Below are 19,021 nucleotides of genomic sequence, written 5' to 3' on the forward strand. Positions count from 1 at the left end.
GCTATAATGCTTCTAATCCTTTGTTGTAGTCACCTCCGGTGAAGTGTGCTTTTGCATCTTGGTCGTGGTCGTCTCGATTTCCTAAGCTCAATCGCCCTGTCAATGAGGGTGCCTTTGGTATGAATGTGGGTACTCCTTTGTGCTTGCTGCTGGCCTCTTGCTTCTCCTTCCACTCCTGCTTCTCTCGATCCGAAGGAATCTGTGATCTGCCTCTGAGGCTGTAGTGCTCTGTGTCTTCTCATTAGGTTATCCCTGTGCCGATGTAGTTCCAGTAGGTACAAGCCTAAGCATCTTTGATCTTAGTATTGCATGACTCTATCTAGAGGTCCAAAGCCTTCTTTAAATAGGCAATAGAAACACCCACGTATCTCATAGTATACGGTGCAATGGTATATGTAGTGTAATTCTGTCTCCGCCTCCATTCCGCATAACTTGCAAATTCTCCTCTCAGGTGGGATTCCCCTAAATTGCCAAATTCAATTTCCAGCTGATGTGAGGATGTACGAATCTAACCAATAGCACATCTCAAACCATGAGACAGGTGGAACCCGTGTCTCTGAAACCACGAGGACAGTTGCGCATACCAGCATGACGTATCCCCTTTCATTGCTAATTGTCCAGAAGATTCGAGGGCCAGTCTAGTATATCGGCAATTATTTGTATCCCACAAACCATGTATAAAGGACATTGATCTGGTAAGAGCTTCAATTTCTATCGGAGGGGCCACCACACTATCAAAGAGCCAAAGTTTTGTTCGAGGTTCCTGAAATGAAATGATACATTAACGTCTTCAAAAGGTCTAAATGACCTACGAGACCAAACCGACATAAACTGATGAATCTGATACCATGTCTGGTTTATAAAAAGAGATGCTAAAATACTAGCTCGTACGTGTGGAATATGTGTGATCACTGATACAATGGGTGCCTAGTACAAGAGAGTGATATAATGGGTCATGAGTCTATCCTCATTTGTACTCTGGATGTCGAGATAGTATGGCTCAAATCCTCTGCAGCAGTCTTCGTCGATACTATGAAGCTCCTCTTCTTAGTTGCGAGCGTCTCAATCGCCTAGCTCCAATGCTCAGTCAATGAGAGTACCGCGGGTGTGAGTATGAGTTGAGCTTTGTAGCAATGGCTGCTCCTCTGTCAGTCCAATGTCTGGTGTGAAGAAATTAGTAATCTGTCTCTGGGATTGTCTCTCTTCAAATCTCCTCAGTAAGTTGTTTTTGTGTGTGTGTGTAACACAAGTAGATACAATCCAAGGCATCTCTAGTCCTGATAGCTCATGATTCTAGAGAGGGGTCCGAAGCCGTCTCTGAATAGACAGTGGAAGTGACCCCGTATCGCATAGTACGTTGTGTACTAACATTTATAATGCATCTCCATCTCTAGCTCTGTATGGCATAGACAGCATATCTTGTTGGCTGCTGGTATCCCTTTGAATCTACCAATCTCAATCTCAAGCTGGTGGGAAGACGTCCGTATCTGACCAATGGCACACCATAACCCATGAGATAAATATGTAACCATATAGCTGCGTCGAATCACAAACCCATCTTCTCTCAGTTGGAGATCAAAGAGCCAGTGTGTTTTTGTTTAGGGTTTCTGGAATTGAACCTGTGCGCACATCTTGTCCGATCCTCCCAAGGCCGCTAACGCTCGGGTCAATCTAGCCTCTACTGCTCTCTTCAAAGAAAACCTTGGCCTAGTGAAGACTACCTCAAGATAAGTGTATGCATCTGTGTACTCTACATTCTCCTGACCATGGGTGAATGTAGGTGATGATCTCCTAATCCACTGCAGTGTGGTGTTAAACACCATAACCTTGGTTTTACCAAGGTTTACCGACAATCCACTATCCTCTGCAAAACTATGTAATGCATCTAAATTTCTTTGCATACCCTCCGGTGAGTCGGATATGAACACAATATCATCAGCATATAGCAACAATCCATGTCCCTACTATGTGGGCACCTGTGTCACCCTCTCTATCAATATAATCAGAAACCTCATCTACATACATACCAAATAGAGTAGGGGACAAAGGACAACCTTGTTACACTCCAATAGTTGAGTGCACTAAATCAAATATCCCCTCAAGAGTGCAACGTACATGTCCCACCACTAATTTGTATAGAGACATGATCCCCCAAATCAACTCTTTGGGCACTCCCATCTCTTGTAGTTTGCGCATCAATTTGGCTATGGGCACCATGTCAAATGCTTTTCAAAAATCCACAAAGCTATAATAAATCCATCTCCCATGTGCCATCCCCTCCTTGATGATGGCTCTGAGTGTCAAAATGTGGTCAAGAATGGAGAAGCCTCTCCTAAAACCGGCATGTCTCGCTGCGCGTACGCCCTCACTCTCTGCATACAACCGTGCCAATGTGTGTCCAATCATAATAGTAGGGTTGTTTCTAGGCTCCGTAGGATCACCTACCTTGAAGATAGGCACAATAGTAGACAATCACCAAGTCTCAGGTAGACGCTCACACATGACACGATTAAGAACCTCTGCCAACATATCTCTAGGATGTATAAAGTGCTCTACTACTTGTCCGAGTTTTCATCCTATCAATGGCCGTCTTTACCATTTCAGTGATAAAATAAAGAAGGTACTAGTAGATGGGCATGGCTCAGAAGGGTCTAGAAGGGGTGTCTATCCAGTGACCGTATATAAGGATGTTACATACTGACCCCATACATCAAGGGAAGTAATTACTGGAGGAGGGGAGTGCTCATGAAAGAGACGCCATGCCTCCCGTAAGTCTCTGCTCCAGATCAGCTGGTATAAGTCCCACTCCATCTAAGCTAGGAACGCTTGCTTCTTTCGTCGCACAAGGCGCCGGAAGGCTATCTGAGATTGTCTGTGATTGATGACCCCTATGAGAAGATCCCTTTGAAGTTGTGCTCTCATCTCTCTACATTCCTCGTCATACCAATTGTTCTAAGGCATGCTCCCACGCCGATGTCTTTCATCAGGCTGAGTATGTGGATATGCCTCTGCTGCTGCATCATGCAATGTCTCAGTCAGTAAAGTGGTGAGCTCCTCCATTGAAAATCCTGGCCTGACTGTTGTACCATAGATGACCATAGATCTCCTCTCTATAGACACAGTAAGTCTCTCATGTAAATATACAGTGGGTATGTGTCCTCCTTCCTGACACCTGGGCTGTACTGTACTAAAAGGAGACTAAAAATGTCAAAAGAGCATGATCCACTGCTACAACCACTCGTCTAGGTCCTACTATGAAATCCTGAATGCACGGGATGAAGCTATAGTCCACTCTGCTAGCGCCATGCTTATGTGGGAAGCAAGTAAAACCAGCTACTACAGGAAATTGTTGTAGGCAATTAAGTATAGCCAATCCATGTGAGACCCCCAATTCCATCTTCTCCCGTACTTAGTGTACTCATCTTGTGAACGTCTGTCCAGACCCATGTCACCGGTATCTAGCTCTCTCGGTGACTTATCTTCTCATCTGAGGTATCATAAAAAATTGTCTGATGATTTCTAGTGCCGGCATTAAAGTCCCCTAAGAGAATGATGTCCCATCTTTAGCAAACTCCCATATGTCCTCATCTAGTGCAAAGAAAGGGGATTGTCCTCTAGGTGCAGCATAACTGATGTGCGGGGGGGCAAAGTAACATAAAGCAATGTATAAGAATCTACCTGGCTCAGCTCTCAATCTCACCCACATGTATCTCACCTGATCATCTCTCCGCACAATGTGCACAAGCACTCGTAAACTCTTCTCTGAATAGGACTCCTACTTTAGTCACATGGGGATGGGAACGGGTCTCGGGGACGTGAGGGGTCCTGGGGACGGGGACATGGCTAAACAGTGGCCGCGTGTTAAAAAAGCGTATATTAGACAACACTACAAGTACAAGACTGCAAAGAAAAGTGGGTTTTACAATCACAATACCAAAACATGACATGTGGTAAGGACGCGGCGCGTGCGCATCATGCACGTTGACGCGGTGATTAATCATCATACTCAAAGGGCAAAAAGTAATGATGTACAAGTGAAGAGTGGATACGTAGGGTCTAGTGGGCAACATTGACATATATGGGACCATGTCCCCTGTCTGTTGTAATGATCCTTGGCATTTGGGCAATGTCGGCAAGGAGGAGACCCTTCGCGAAGAGGACATTTGCTTTGGTAGTGCCCATATTCTTCACATTCATAACACAAAATTGGTCGATCAGATGGACGAGACAAGGGGCGAGGTGGTTGTGGGTCTGCTCCGGCACTAAGGTAGTAGCTGATGTGTAGAAGCTCTGACATGGAAAAGTACCTTTCATCCCTTGCATAAGCGGCAACTGACTTGGTTCGCCATAAGGGGAGACCACGTTGGAGGTAGGAACCAACCCTTGTTGAAGAGTAAGGGCAAGGCTCTATTGTAAATGGCGCAATCTCTTCAAGTAATAACAATCTTTGTCTTCATGTACATGTTTCTCACAAACACCGCAATAAGCCCTAAGAGGGTATTCTTGTGAAGGATGCCCAGGAGAGCAACATGAGCTACACCAGACCACAAACTTAGACTCTTCCTAAGACCTGAGCTCTGCTAGCTCTCTCTTGATCTGGTCCAAAGCTTCCTAATGTGGGGACTTCTCATGTCAAAGAGAGAAGGACCTCTCCTATCGAAGAGATCAATATAATTTTAGTGCTTCTAGTTCCCTACAAAAAGAAATCAAAGGGGTTAGATGCACTTTCCAAGAGAACTAAAGCAAACTCTACTTAGAAGGGTCCTTGAACAATCTCCTTGCTCCTTTTATCTTGGTATCTGCGGCCACAAACTCATCCAGTATGGCTTCAAGTCGGGGAAAGACTCCCTTAACTTCTGTTGAGAAGCCCTGGGAAGAGCCTTCTCCACCCACTTCTTGACCATGAAGTCTCCTTGTTGCTAGAAAAGCTTGGCAACCAAAGCTCTCAATCTTGTTCCGCAAAAGTCTCATCAGGTTGGAGAACCAAGTTCCCTAACTCATCTAAAATGTTCTCTTGAAAGTCGCCTGGTTTGAAAGCTTCACAAAAGTGTTGCCTTAGTGTCACCCAATCTGCAAAGTGGTTCTCAGGCAACACACTGTACCATTTGTCTCCTAAGCTATCCAAGGTTGATAGAAGAGCACTAGGTAGGGATCTTCTCTGTTGAGGCCACGACCTCTACAGAGAGATACAAACCTCCTCACATGGTCGTTTCCATCCTCTATGAAGATTCCCTTGAGAGTCAAAAAATTTAGGCTCACCTTGGCTAGAATGCTTTCAGCTTCTCCATTGCGGCCTACTGAGGAGCCGGTTGTAACACAGGTGGCGGAAAGTGTGCTTGAGGTGATGAGGGTCGTGAAGAGCTGGTTGAGGCAGATGCATGAGTAGGTAGCGGAAGCGGAGGTGGACTTCTACTAGGGAAAAAGGGCTGACTCTTTTTGTGGTAGTACTGCAGAGGACTCCTTAAAAAAGTAGGTCGGTCTTCAGAGTATTTTGTATGTGTCATGCAGCAACAGATCCACACAACCTATGGATAAGAGGATCCATGAGCTTGCTCGACAGACTAGACCCACTAGACCAAACTAGACCACGCTAGACTAGACCAAGGGGAGAGACTAGGCCAGCTAGCTCCTCAACTGTGTAAATTTAGCAACGGAGTGAGACTTCAGTTGAGGTCCCAGCAGGCGTGCCAAAAATGAGAGCATTTGTAGCAAGAAATCTATGTCTTGCTGTGGGTGCTCCTCAGTGCAATATGCAAGATCTCTCACACAAAGATCAAACACTGTAGAGCAATATAGAATAAATCGAGATAGCAAAACTATACTCAGAATGACACAACAAACTCCAAACCCAAATGGAAGCTCGACTATACTTAAAGAACCGATACAGACACTGGCTGGCACCACACCCAACTCCAAGCCCAGGACTCATAGCTACAATGGGGGGTGTCGAGGCTCCAACTGTGCAAGGAGAGTGCAGGTGTGCAAATGCTAGACTGAGGACACAAGACTCTAGACTCAAATGACTCATTGATCTCCCAATACCAACCGAGCAGCATACATACAAAACATAAAGGGCAACCAACGGCTAACCTAAATATCTCTGACAACACAACTACACCTATCTCGAGACTGGTGGTGGATGTGAACTGGCCACGGTGTCCTCTCAACCACCACTCCCTCTGTCTACCACATGTCCAAGACTACTAGTATCACTGCCCAAGCAAGAGTCCACCAAGTGTCAACCCAAGGCCAACTGTAACTGTTCTCCATGTTTTGTGACACTGTAGCTAGCTTGCTACACAGGTCACTTGCTCATATACAGCATAGAAACCACAAATTATCTACGCAGGCACACCAAGAGTTGAAAGACGATGCAAGAGTCTTATCCCATGGATCTCTTTCAGTAGCTTTGCATAAATCCACATATCAACAATCTCTTGTTCCACACCTTTGTCTGATCAATTGAGTAGTGCAAAGTGAAGATGTGATCAATCGTAGAAAACCCTCATATTAAGCCGGCACGTCCCTATAGGCCCACGCTCCCTACGTATGAATCGGCTCTGTCTCCAACACTGCTTCCTAAAGCTTGGCCAAAGTGTGGCCAATCATGATGGTTCGAATGTGTGGCCGGACTTGTGGATAGGCACAATGGTGAGCACGGTCCACTTTGTTGGTGGTTCGTCTGCCAGTGCTATATTGAAGAGCGTGCAATGAAAGGAGCTAGGGTGCCGACGTCATAGATAAGGTGCTCGCCCTGCATACTTGTATCATCTCTGGAGTGGATATGAGCAGATGGCTTTCTGCAGCATCACTGCTGTAAAGAAAGTCGATATGGCAAGACATTGGTCTGGAGGCTCTTGTATCAGTGGCACAAGCACCAAATCAGAGCACAAGGTTCAGAGCAAACGAGACAACAACAGAGATAGGCATATCATAGATTGGTTCTGTTTAGTGATAGGCAAGACAAACCTAGTGTCTCAGATTGCAGTGAGCAGCCTCTAACGACATACCTTTGGAGGTGAGCAACCCCATGAAAGGGCCGCCTTCTGCTTCCATGGTGCCCACTACCACTTACACAACTCAATCCGTCTTCACCCAAAGATGAGGTGAGATTCGGACTGGTGCTGGTGTCAGAAAACAAGCTTTAAACACATTTCCCCTTTTCCTGGAGCATAGATCGTTTGCTTAACTACAAATGTGACAGGACTTTCATCAGGCAAGAGCACAGCAGCTCCAGTAAAGGAAAAAGCCTTGTCCTCCTCAAAGTTCACAAAATGACTTATGGCAAATGGAAGAGAATGTAGATGGTAGCACGCGCGCGCGCACACACACACACACACAGTTAACAAAACTGACCTTAACAGTGAATACTTCCTGACACGTATAAACATTATGAATGATAGCAAGCAAGGCAATATGAGACCATACAACCCTTTATTCCCGTTAAAGCCAAATTGCTACAAAGTAGATAATTTTGTACAGTTGTGTGTATACCACAAGCAAAAAAAAGGGATTGTGGGTGCCAATTTCAGTGAGTAGACTTCCTGTAATTGGGAAAATGTATCAATCGGATGAAAAGGAGGGAGCTTTGCTACTGTACAGCCAGTTTACATTCCCAATTAAAAAATCCTATTAATCTCTTCTAATGTACAAAAGCCTCTCTGGTGCATCAATCGCCTTTGCGTTAGACCTGTGAGCACAAACAAGCTGTCAGTGCAACTTCTTTAGAAGTTGTTAAAAGGAGCAAAATAAATTGCTGAAAAAGCAGCCTTAGTCTTTGTCTTTTTGATTAAGATGCAAAAGGGTAATGTACGCATAGCTTTTCCATCTAGATGAGAACCTCAAACCGCCAAACATATAATGAGCATGATAAAACACATTCAGTGGTGGAGACAATGACTACTCATTGGCATCTTCAGCGACGATAATTGAATTTGTAACAACATTCAAGGCACTCTTTATACCAATCTGAACGAGTTATTCCTTCCTCCTTTAAGGCGAACGTGAGACCACTACGGGAATTCTCTTCCCAAAGAACTTGTTGCAGGAATCCACTTTACCTTAACAGGCCTCAGACAAGGAAGCACCAAACAAATTTTGCTCAAAAAAATCCTTTCTCATGATACATTGCCCAAATTTATAAGCAGCCTGTGGCAAATACGAAAGGCCCTTGAAAACGAACAAGATGAAACTGAAACAGAGCTATCTTCTGATGCACTAATTCTAGAAATAATAGCTTCACAGGTAACTTGCCCAATCATCTCTGTAAGTGATTGAATGGACAAGGGTGATAAATCTAAAAGAAAACCATCTCTAGGAGAGGAGAAACGTTTTCTCAATCAACCTGTCAATTTCTTGGATTATCCGTCCTCAAAAAGTGTGGGCGCCTCCTTTAAGGCTCCTCGTCCTCCTGTATTTATCAGCCTCAAACCTTCTGCAACTCGCACTGACTCAGCATCTTGCCCTGCATAAATGATGAGGAACTCGTCTTACTTTGAAGCCAGTATGCCACTGTAGAATGTGGCTAGTGTGTAATAGTGAGGCCAATTGCTCGGACCAGCCATTCAATGGATCCATACCTTGATAGCCTCTTCATATATCCCCCCAGCTGTAATGTGGATTTGGCTATGCGGACTGTACATCGATTTTTTCACAAGTACTTAGACCAACAAATACAGTCTGTCAGATCATTCATATGAGGGAGACAATAGCAGTTCGTGATTGTTTTTAGTGCTCTGTAGTCTAGACTCAAGCGATACCATCACCAGTGTACTTTTGTGACAAACAATAATAGGGTGCCAAAAGGGGATCAGCTTTGCCTAACGTAGCCTGCCTCCAAGAACTTCCCCAACACCTTCACTTATTGCAGCTGAGTGGCATAGATTCTGTCAGGCCGTCCAGCAGCTAGCTGGCAGTGGCATCAGCTCAACTCTGTTGTGAACCTCCTATTGCAATAGGCCTTCACTGCCCTGAAAGGCGGTAAGAGGCTACACCAACAAACATGCTACAGGATGAAAATGGAGCTTTGTTAAAGGCTGATTAAGAAGAACCTGAGTAGATACTACAGAAATGACAACTCCCAGTCGCATATCATTGACAGCAATTTTAAGAGATCCCCTTCCCATCATCCACCTACTACACCCCAGATGTATGTATAATATGGTATTGGGGTAGACAATGACAGCACCATCAGCAACTTTTGTCTCATGGGCCGTATTGGGTTACATAGCCGCTAACATGATTTCTGCTGGCATGGACCAGTTGTACTTTTGGTTTCGTCTATAAGGCACATGCACCTATGGATATGAGCAACTTTAGGACAAGTCATGTTGTTGTCTAATGTATAAACTACAGACTATGGGATTTTTTAAGAGATCTTTACAGCATGCAGAAATCTGGTGCCCTATAAAACCATTAGTTTGATATAAAACCTTACTTATGCGTCTCATTAATCGTAGCGAGAGCAGCTTTGACAACACAGGGAGATTGATGGAAAACTTGAGCATTATGGGCTATGGGCACTTGGATAATAGACAAGAACAGCATAAAACTTATAAAGAAGAGGCGACGAAGAGGCGAGCTTAACGAGGGGAGAGTCCCAGGGACAACTTGGTGCAAAGGCTCCAAAAGAAAGTGCTTAGAGCACTTCCAATGCTTGGAAGGGGCTAAAACACAAAACTGCATTCTTAAATTGAATAGTTCCTATTCTTATCCTACCAAAGGCATCCCGAACCAAAGTGTCACAAAATGATGACGTGGCATGTCCAATTGACGAGACCTAAAGTTATAAGTTGGAAACTTATATTGGGTCCCGTCCGATGGGGCCCTAGGGACACTAGAGAATTAGAGAGAAAAAATCGCAGAAAAAGCGCTGACATGGCAGCTGTACGGATGCTCCACGTTTTGCGCTGGCTGATGACGTGGCAGCCGCATGGAATTCCATGATTTGCGCTGGCAAAAAAAGCACTAGCTTTTGGGGCTCAAAGCTTTTGAGTTTGAAGCTTTTCATGTACTGCTTTTGTAGAGCCCTTGGGGCCTTTAAACATGAACCCAGGGCCGCTCTCTCGCTCAAACTTGCTGACGAGCAACAGAGCAGAGAGGACCCTCGGGCCTTGTACCTTTGCTCAAGCATTAATAGAAAAATAAATACCGCAAGGGGCACCAATCTCTGGCGCCAGTATCTCTAGGCACGAAGCTACGTCGGGCCGCCTCGACTCAAGTAAATTGTGATTAAAGTTGTGAAGTGTTTTTAAGTGATTCTCTCGTGTGTAGTGCCAGATTCTCGACTAGGAGTGTCCAAGTCTATTACAGCGGTATCAAAGCTCAATCGATTTTCCTCCCACCAAAAATCCGATCCCTTTTTCTGCGACACACATGGATTCAGGTGATGACTCCCGCAAGACTCGGATGAACCCACCCGACAATTCCGGATCAAGTGACAGCACGAATAATTCTAACAAAACATCAAACAAAGAGTACAGCATAGTAACAGGGAACGCGCGGAACGAGGCCCTCTCGTTCTCGGAACACGTTCCCAAGCCCAATGCCTCCTCAAAACGGGAATGGGACCGGAACACCGTTCCCTTCGCAAGCATAACCGCAACGGCAGCCGGAACGCGGAACGGCAAATTCAGAACACCCAAGTTTTACAGCTTGGGACAAGTTTTTTGAACTTTTGGGGGGGGTGCTATTTCCATCCTATCCTATATAAAGAAGGGCTTTAAACCCTCTCTCTCTCAAGCTCTCTACCTCACCCTCTCCCTCAAGGCTCTCCCTCCCTCTCCCTCTCCCTCTCCCTTTCCCTCAAGGCTACAATTCCGGCCCCCGTTCCCATTCCGCCACCCCGAGGGCCCCCGTTCCCGTTCCGTGTAACTATGGAGTACAGGCTACCTCGGCCTACTGAATAAGAACGAATGGACATGCAGCATCAACAGCAGGTTGATCCTTGTGCGAAACAGATGCTCCAATTTTCGAAGGATCCTCAGTACGCACAATTTTTGACTCGGCACCCGATTGATGAAATGCATTCCCGATGGCGGACGGCCATCGGTTTACCCCTGAAGTCAGCTCTCAAAAAACCTCCTGTTGCACGGATGTTCACTGAAGATGAACTCGACAATGTTGTCGAAAGACGAGTCAACCAACTTCTGGGGGCCAAGAAACACTCAAGGAGACGCAACAAAGGAGTAAATTACTCGGGTTACCTGGGTCATCAGTCTTCTTTTAAATGCGTGAAAACCAAAGCATGTACATTTCAAGGGTGTGTCAAGGTGTCCTCATCTTCTTCTGACAATTCCGCAGTTCTTCCTCTTCGGATTCCAATGATGAGGACAGATGGGCAAGAAACAATGAAAGAACCGGAGACATGGAAAGAACAAGAAGAAGGCCAAGAAAAGCAAATCCCACCAAAGATCTCGGCAAATTTCTAACAGTTGTAACGACGATTCCTCCTCTTCTTAGAGTTCGGACTCTGAGGACCAGATGTTTCATTCAAAAAGGAAGCACTTTTATAGAGCCAATCAACATGACTTTCTCAAAGATGAGAACAAGAAGACCCAAGAATTCAAGGAGGGTGAACAAGCAATAAAATTTGATACCTTTTCAGCTTTTAGAGGTGCTCACAGATCCCTCGCTTTTATTCAACAATTTGACATAGCTTTTTCTGGAGGGCACTACTCAGAGCACTCAAAGATCAGGAGGGTAACATCTTATTTGAAAGGAAATGCATGGACATGATGGTCCACTCTTCTCTTACGAAAAGAAGCACCGACAAAGTGGCCAAAATTCAAGCGACTTTTTATTTCCTCTTGGCTCACTCAAGAGTATGAACATGATGTCATTTCAGCTTGGAATCATGTTCAGATGACCAAGGGAGACACTTTGGATTCATTTTGCGAACGGTTTTGGGATGCTTTTCTACCTGCCCCTTCCTTCAAAAAGATTCATTTTAAGCAGCAAATCGAACAATTTTGTTGTGGACTTCCCAAAGAGATACGAGACTATTGTTTATTACAAAAGTCCGAGTCCATCCAGCAACAACTTATGGGACACGCTAAGCAAGGGTTTGCTATGCATTCGGGTAACCTGACATATCCAACAAATCAACAGTTGACACCAAGGACCGGACAAAACTCGACAAATGAGAACCGAAGAAAAGGGAAGTTTCAGAAAAAGAAAGATACTCGTCCCCGATTGATAGAGGAACAAAAAGTCGAGTATCTCAAAGCAGGGAAGTGTTTTCACTGTGGCGAACAAGGACATATATTTGCACGGTCCTACAAAAAGGCACCCAGTGGACAAGCAGAAGATACGTCAGAGAGCTCCAAAGCAACCGAAGAACGTGGAAGAAAAGGAAAGATGAAAGCAAGACTGATACCAGATTGTGTGGGAACCGACCCAAATCAGATGGATGAAAGCACAGAACTTTGTCGCCCATGGGGCAAAGTACGAGATCAAGAAGCCCTCATCTTCTTTGACGGAGGAGACAAGGCCAACTTCATTTCATCTGAATTGGCAGCTCAACTTGGAATTACGCCTGACAAAAGGGGGCCACACGCGGAGGCTATTCTAGCGGCACCTGGACGGGATGTTGCCATTACACCTGTCATTGGAAAACTTGGTTTGCATTGTCAGGGGTATTTAGGGCACGAGGACTTTTACAACATGCCTTTGGAAGGGTGTGACGTCCTCCTAGGAATCCCTTGGTTCCACAAGAACAGTGCAATGGTCGATTATGGGCCAAGCAAGCGACTTTGAAAAATGAGAAGGGTAGAGAAATTGTCCTTGATGTAAAACTGAAGGGTGAGTCCGTCCCACTTGTATCGGCTTCAGCCATTTCCAAATTAATGAAATCCAATCTTTTTGTTTACTCAATCTTCTTGAAAGAATTGAATAATGAACAACAATCAAACACGTCTGAATTGGCAAAGAAACGACAAGAATTTCTGTACACACAGATTGATTGTTTATCTAAAGGCCTACCTCCTTCTCGTCCCGAGGATCACACGATTGATTTGATTCCCGGTAGTACCCAACCAAACCGGCCACCTTATCAAGAGCCCAGAATGAACCAAGTAAACGAACGTCTTGAAAAAGGTCTCATCCAACCTAGCACTTCACTTTTTTGTTCTCTGTTGTTGCTAGTCCTAAAGAAAGATGGATCTTGAAGGATGTGCATTGACTATAGAGCTCTCAATAAAATCACCATCAAGAACAGATTTCCTATTCCAAGGATTGATGATATACTTGACAAACTTCAGGGGTCCTCTTGTTTTAGCAAAATTGATATGAAGAGTGGATATCAAATCCGAATCGTTTCGAGGGACGTCTACAAGACAGCTTTATGGCTAACGTTTGGTTTGTACGAATAGTTGGTTATGCCTTTTGGTCTTACAAATGCTCCGACGACATTCAACGGAATGATGGATAGGATTTTCAAAGAGTATCGATCATTTGTGGGCACTTTCTTTGACGACATCATTGTTTTCTCCAAGAATGAAGCAGAACACAAACATCATCTGCTACAAAGTGTAACAAACTGCTGACGTGTCAAAGCCCTAAAAATGGAGCCAACTTGCAGATGCCGGCTAAGGGGCCTAAACCCTAAGAAGAACAAGTAGCAGCAGAAGAAGTCCTACCAACTTATGGGGACCCCGTCCGATGGGGCCCAAGTGACATAAAGGATTAAAATAAAGCAAGACCCACACACACACAGAGAGAAAAGGTTGGCGGAGCGGTTGATAACGTGGCAGCTGTACGAAAACTCGAAAATTCCGTTGTCTCATGACGTGGCAGACTACGGATTTCTGCGTTTTGCATTGGCTGCTGACGTGGCAGTTGTACGGAATTCCATGATTTACGCTGGCAGCCTTTTGGCATTGTTGTTGGACGAGAAGCTTTTGAGTTTGAAGGTTTTTCATGTAAACTGCTTTTCATAGGCCAAGGGCCTTTAAATATGTGCTCAGGGCTCATTCTCCAGGATGCTTCCCGAAGAAGGTGCAGAGTCTGGGGTACCGGCTTGTACTGTGTTGATGCAATATAAAGAAATACCGAAAGGGGCACCAAGGTTTGGGGCCAATACTCTCTGAGGTGGAATTCCGCCACTCCGTTTCGTGTGTCGTCTCTCTCTCTCTCTCTCTCTCTCTCTCTCTCTCTCTCTCTCTCTCTCTCTCTCTCTCTCTCTCTCTCTCTCTCTCTCTCTCTCTCTCTCTCTCTCTCAGTTTAGTTGTTATTGAAGTGCTAAAAGTCTGTTCAGTCTGTTCTTTTCTATTGGCACGTGGTGCCAATCTTGTGACAACAGGTCTTTCAGGCATTGCGGAAGCATAAATTGGTTATTAACGTGAAAAAGAGCGAATTTTTCTCACATGAGATACATTTCTTGGGGCACATCGTCTCAGCAACACGAGAGATGGAACTGGCCAAAATTGAGACTATTTGTGATTGGCCTCACTTAAAGAATGTTCATGAAATTGGAAGCTTTTTGGGCTTGTGCTCTTATTATCGGTGGTTCATTCGAAAATTTGCAGCGATAGCTTCTCCTTTGCATTTACTCACATAGGGGTTGAATTCATATGGGGACCGACAGAGACTACAGTTTTCCAGACTCTCAAAAAAAAATTGACTACAGGAACTGTCTTGGCCTTGCCAGACTTGCAAAAGCCATTCAAAGTTTATTGTGATGCTTGTAATCGTAGTCTCGGAGCAGTTTTGATGCAAGAAGGCCATGTCATTGCTTACGAGCGCAAGATGTTTTCACGTCTTGAGTTGGTAGCACAGATTTATAAAAAAGAACTATTGGCAGTTATCCATGCTCTTACGCAATGGCGCCACTATTTACTCGGAGCTGATTTTACACTCTTCACAGACCATCAAAGTTTACGCTACTTGTCGCAGAAGCAACTTTCGGAAAAGCAGATGAGGTGGGCTAACATATTGTCACAATTTCACTTCCAAATAGTCCATGTTTTGGGACAGAAGAACTTAGTTGCAGATGCATTGTCTCGAAAGCCCTTGGTTTTGGCTATTTCCACAGTACATCATCGAAGGTTTGAGGATATGGTATATCAGTACGCCACAGATCCTCATTTTGCAGACATCTTTCATCCGATTCACTGTGGGGAGACGGTTGCAGGCTATTCCTTACGGGACGGCTATTTGATGCAGAAAACAATGTTGTGTTACACAGCCCTTGAGCGACAAAGTTTTGACAGAGGGCCATTGTCCACCTTTTTCGGGCCATCGTAGCATAGATACCACCATTGACAGACTTAGCAAGCAAGCTAACTTTATTCCGGTAAAGAAGATGATCAAGCCTAACCATTTGGCAAGACTATTCATCTCACAAATTTTTCAATTACATGGCATGCTTGAGTCGATAATCTCGGACAAAGATCCCAATTCACAAGTTTGTTTGGAGGGCAATTTGGGAGAACATAGGCACACGGTTGCAGTTCTCATCCTCATTCCACCCACAGACAGATGGGCAATCTGAGATAGCCAATTTAGTGGTTCTCGATTTATTGAAGTCTTATATTTCGGATCAAAAGTACTTGCCCTTGGTGGAATTTGCCTACAACAACACGGTTCATTCATCGACAAGGAAGGCGCCATTTGAAGTATTTGAAGGTGCTAAGAAGGTTCCTCCATTTCTAAGCACCAAAGACAAGATTTTTGAGGTAGATCAGTACACGAGGGATTTGGACACTGCTTTTGCCAAGGTTCGCGAGGCTCTTGAGAAGTCTCAAGCACGGCATAAGAAGGTAGCAGATAAGCATCGACGAGACTTGCAATTGAAGGAAGATGACTGGGTGCTCCTACGGTTTGAGAAGGCACGCCTCAGGAAAAGAAAGGTAAAAGAGCGGCTTTTTCCAAAGCTAAGTATGAGATATTATGGCCCTTTCCAGATTCAAGGAAAGATAAATGATGTATCCTTCAGACTGAAGTTGCTAGATACGTGGAAAATTCACAATGCTTTTCATGTGAGTCTCTTGAAACCTTTTAAGGGTGATGTGTCAGTTGACATGGAGCCTGATGAGCAACCAAGTGGAAGGAAGAAGATACTCGTTCTAGAACAGATACTCGCTCACAAAGAAAGGAAAGTGAAAGGTAAAGTGATACGACGGTTCTTAGTGAAATTCAAGAACTATTTGGCATTGGATTCGAAGTGGATGGAGGAGGAAGACCTAGCAAATACTCCTCAGAAATTGAAGCTTTACCTTGAGGTCTTCGGTCTAGTTGCCTCTATTCCAAGAGATCCCGCAGATCAGCAAGGTTGAATCTTGTGTAGACGAGATTGCACAAGAGGGGAGTTACTCTACTCCTTTGTCACAGATTATGTGGATGGAATAAAGTCATTGATTTTCCTTCGGATTTCAAGGATACTATTGTGCTAACAGAATAATGATTTTATAAATAAAGAACTTGGAAATGCGAATTCCCGAAATGAATCTGAATTATTTCTACTCTGTTATGTGATTTTGTTTGAGTGCAGGTTTGAAAGACGAAATGACTGCAGCATCTCGGTCTCGAGATTCTACGGACATGATCGCAATAAGAATTAGTTGATCCGACATCAGTGAGGTCCGGTGTGGATCTAGATACAATTACTAAACACGTTGCCAAGAATCATAGTCCTAGATCTAGATGGATTTTATGTGATATGATTTGAATGTGATGTGAAAGTGCACTGACTGTCGACTTTGTGCAAGTGCTAGATTTGTGTCGTCTAGTGCGTCTGTACTTAGAGTCAATGTCTACTGAAATGGTTTATGGCTTATGTCTCTTTTTGCAAGCGTAATCGAGGGCAATTACAATTATTTCAAGAGGAAGGTATGTCACAAAATGATGATGCGGCATGTCCAATTGACGAGACCTAAAGTTATAAGTTGTTTCCCATCAGATGGGGCCCTAGGGACACTAGAGAATTAAAGAGAGAAAATCGCGAAAAAAGCGTTGATGTGGCAGCTGTACGGACGCTCCGCGTTTTGCGCTAGCTGAGACTTGGCAGCCGCACGAAATTCCGTAATTTGCACTGGCAAAAATTAGCGCTAGCTTTTGGGGCTCAAAGCTTTTGAGTTTAAATCTTTTCATGTACTGCTTTTGTAGAGCCCTTCGGGCCTTTTAAACATGAACCTAGGGCCACTCTCTGGCTCAATCTTGCTGACAAGCAACAGCAGAGAGGACCCTCGGGCCTTGTACCCTTGCTCAAGCATTAATATAAAAGTAAATACCGAAAGGGGCGAAAGTCTTTGGGGCCAATATCTTTGGGAAAAGAACTACGCCGGGCCATGTCGACTCAAGTGAATTGTGATTAAAGTTGTGAAGTGTTTTTAAGTGATTTCTCTCGTGTGTCGTGCCAGATTCTCAACTTGGGGTGTCCAAGTCTGTTACACACGGGATGCACTATCATCATCCCAAAAATGGCAATCCTCCCAAAGGCGGCAGAGGAGATGTCCAACCGACCCACATCGTGTTAAATTTCGTCATTGTGGCTCCAGTACCTCCCAGGAGCATGATGGAGCACATAGAGTGGGGAAGCAAGGAGGATGGCCAATTGTATACACCACGCCGGATGAGACCCAACGAGATATTATCCTTGATAATAGTTGGATCTATTTGAGGGATACAAAATGTTTTGTATGTGAAGATCGCACTAATAAGCAACAAAATATGCGTCACAAGGCATATGAGGAGAGGAATAAGAAAATCAAAGACTCCCACAAGTGATCTATGGAATTATCAGTTTGGCCATTTGAACATTCTTCGTCGTGCTTTTCGTGAACAATTGATTGAAGGCTTACTAGGCGTTGGGAGTAAGCATGAGACATGCATTACTTGCATTCGTCATAAGCAACATAGAGAGGCTATTCAAACGCAATCTACACGCTGAGCTACTGCGGTTTTGGAGATGGTTCACACCGACCTTTGTGAACCTATGCAGACTCTATCTATGGGCAACGCTCTTTACATTCATGTTGTTGGTGGATGATGTTGGGTGTAAAGGCCCTTTTCTCATGTACAAACTCAAACAGGGTGTGAACACACCCTTATAGTACCCTAAACTATGAAATACATTTTTTATTCTTTGTGTATCATCGAATAAGGTACACGCATCTCTCTACGTTCTCTCTCTCCCGCTTGAACCTTCTCTGTCGTACACAAACCTGCAACGCTCCACTCCTACACTCCTCTACCGCTACTACAAACAGGTACTAGAGCCTCTTTCCAAGCACGCAGCAACGAGCGAAACCCAAAAGATAGCACGTGCAGGTCGTTTGCAGGTCTAAGGCAGCCCAAATCTTTGCTCGCAAGTCAAGGTAGAACCCCATTTACGGATATAAATACAGCCCTCCTGCTGCTCTACAACAAAATCTGCGTGCACATTTGGCGCACAGAAGCTTCGAAAAAGATTCACGTCTGCCAGCCTTTGATGATAACTTAAAGGCTAATTTCTTGTTGATGACTTACCCAATAGCTAGGAATCTTTGGTTTTTCACTTAGCAACAACCCTGCTTTAACCTTTGATGGTATTAGGGGTTCTATCCTGAATGAAGAAAATCACGAGGAATTCTAGTGGTGAAAGCAGCTTATCAAGTTAGAAGCAGATCCGAAAGAGGGATAATGCAACCAATAATGGCAAAAGCAGAGGTAGAAGCAAGGGCAAACAATAGGATGTTACTTGCTATCAATGTAATCGTGAAGGCCATAAAAGGCCCGATTGTCGATATTACAAGAAAGAGCAAGAAAGAAAGAAAGAGAGAAACACCAGGGAAAGAAAACAAAGGATGATTAAAAAAAAATGATGATAGCTCTTTCTTAAAAGAATTTGCAGAAGCAAATGTTGTATCTAGTGTGGTCATTGAAGAGCTTCCTGACACTAAAGAAGTACAAGTTACCTAAGCAAGGTTTACTTGGCCAAGAACTATGCATGTGAGATAGCAGGTGTGGGCACCATTCACTTGGCTCTCAAAAATGGCAAAGAGCTGGTTTTGCAGGACGTGAGATATGTCCTTGGCATTAAGAA

At 44.3% G+C, this 19,021-nt stretch overlaps 1 protein-coding gene across 3 annotated transcripts in view; it reads right to left on the minus strand.

Annotated features, from left to right (window-relative positions):
- Positions 1-7,417: 7,417 nt before the first annotated feature.
- Positions 7,418-19,021, minus strand: part of LOC147443715 (uncharacterized) — a 97,882-nt gene continuing 86,278 nt past the window's right edge. For all 3 annotated transcript variants that reach the window (XM_086526517.1, XM_086526519.1, XM_086526518.1), the window contains one exon: positions 7,418-7,690. The gene's annotated coding sequence lies outside the window, so the exon portion shown is untranslated. The remainder of the gene's footprint in view (positions 7,691-19,021) is intronic.

Source organism: Adiantum capillus-veneris, chromosome 13 (genome assembly GCF_014529385.1).
Source record: "Adiantum capillus-veneris isolate H3 chromosome 13, ASM1452938v2, whole genome shotgun sequence".
NCBI classification, from domain to species: Eukaryota; Viridiplantae; Streptophyta; class Polypodiopsida; order Polypodiales; family Pteridaceae; genus Adiantum; species Adiantum capillus-veneris.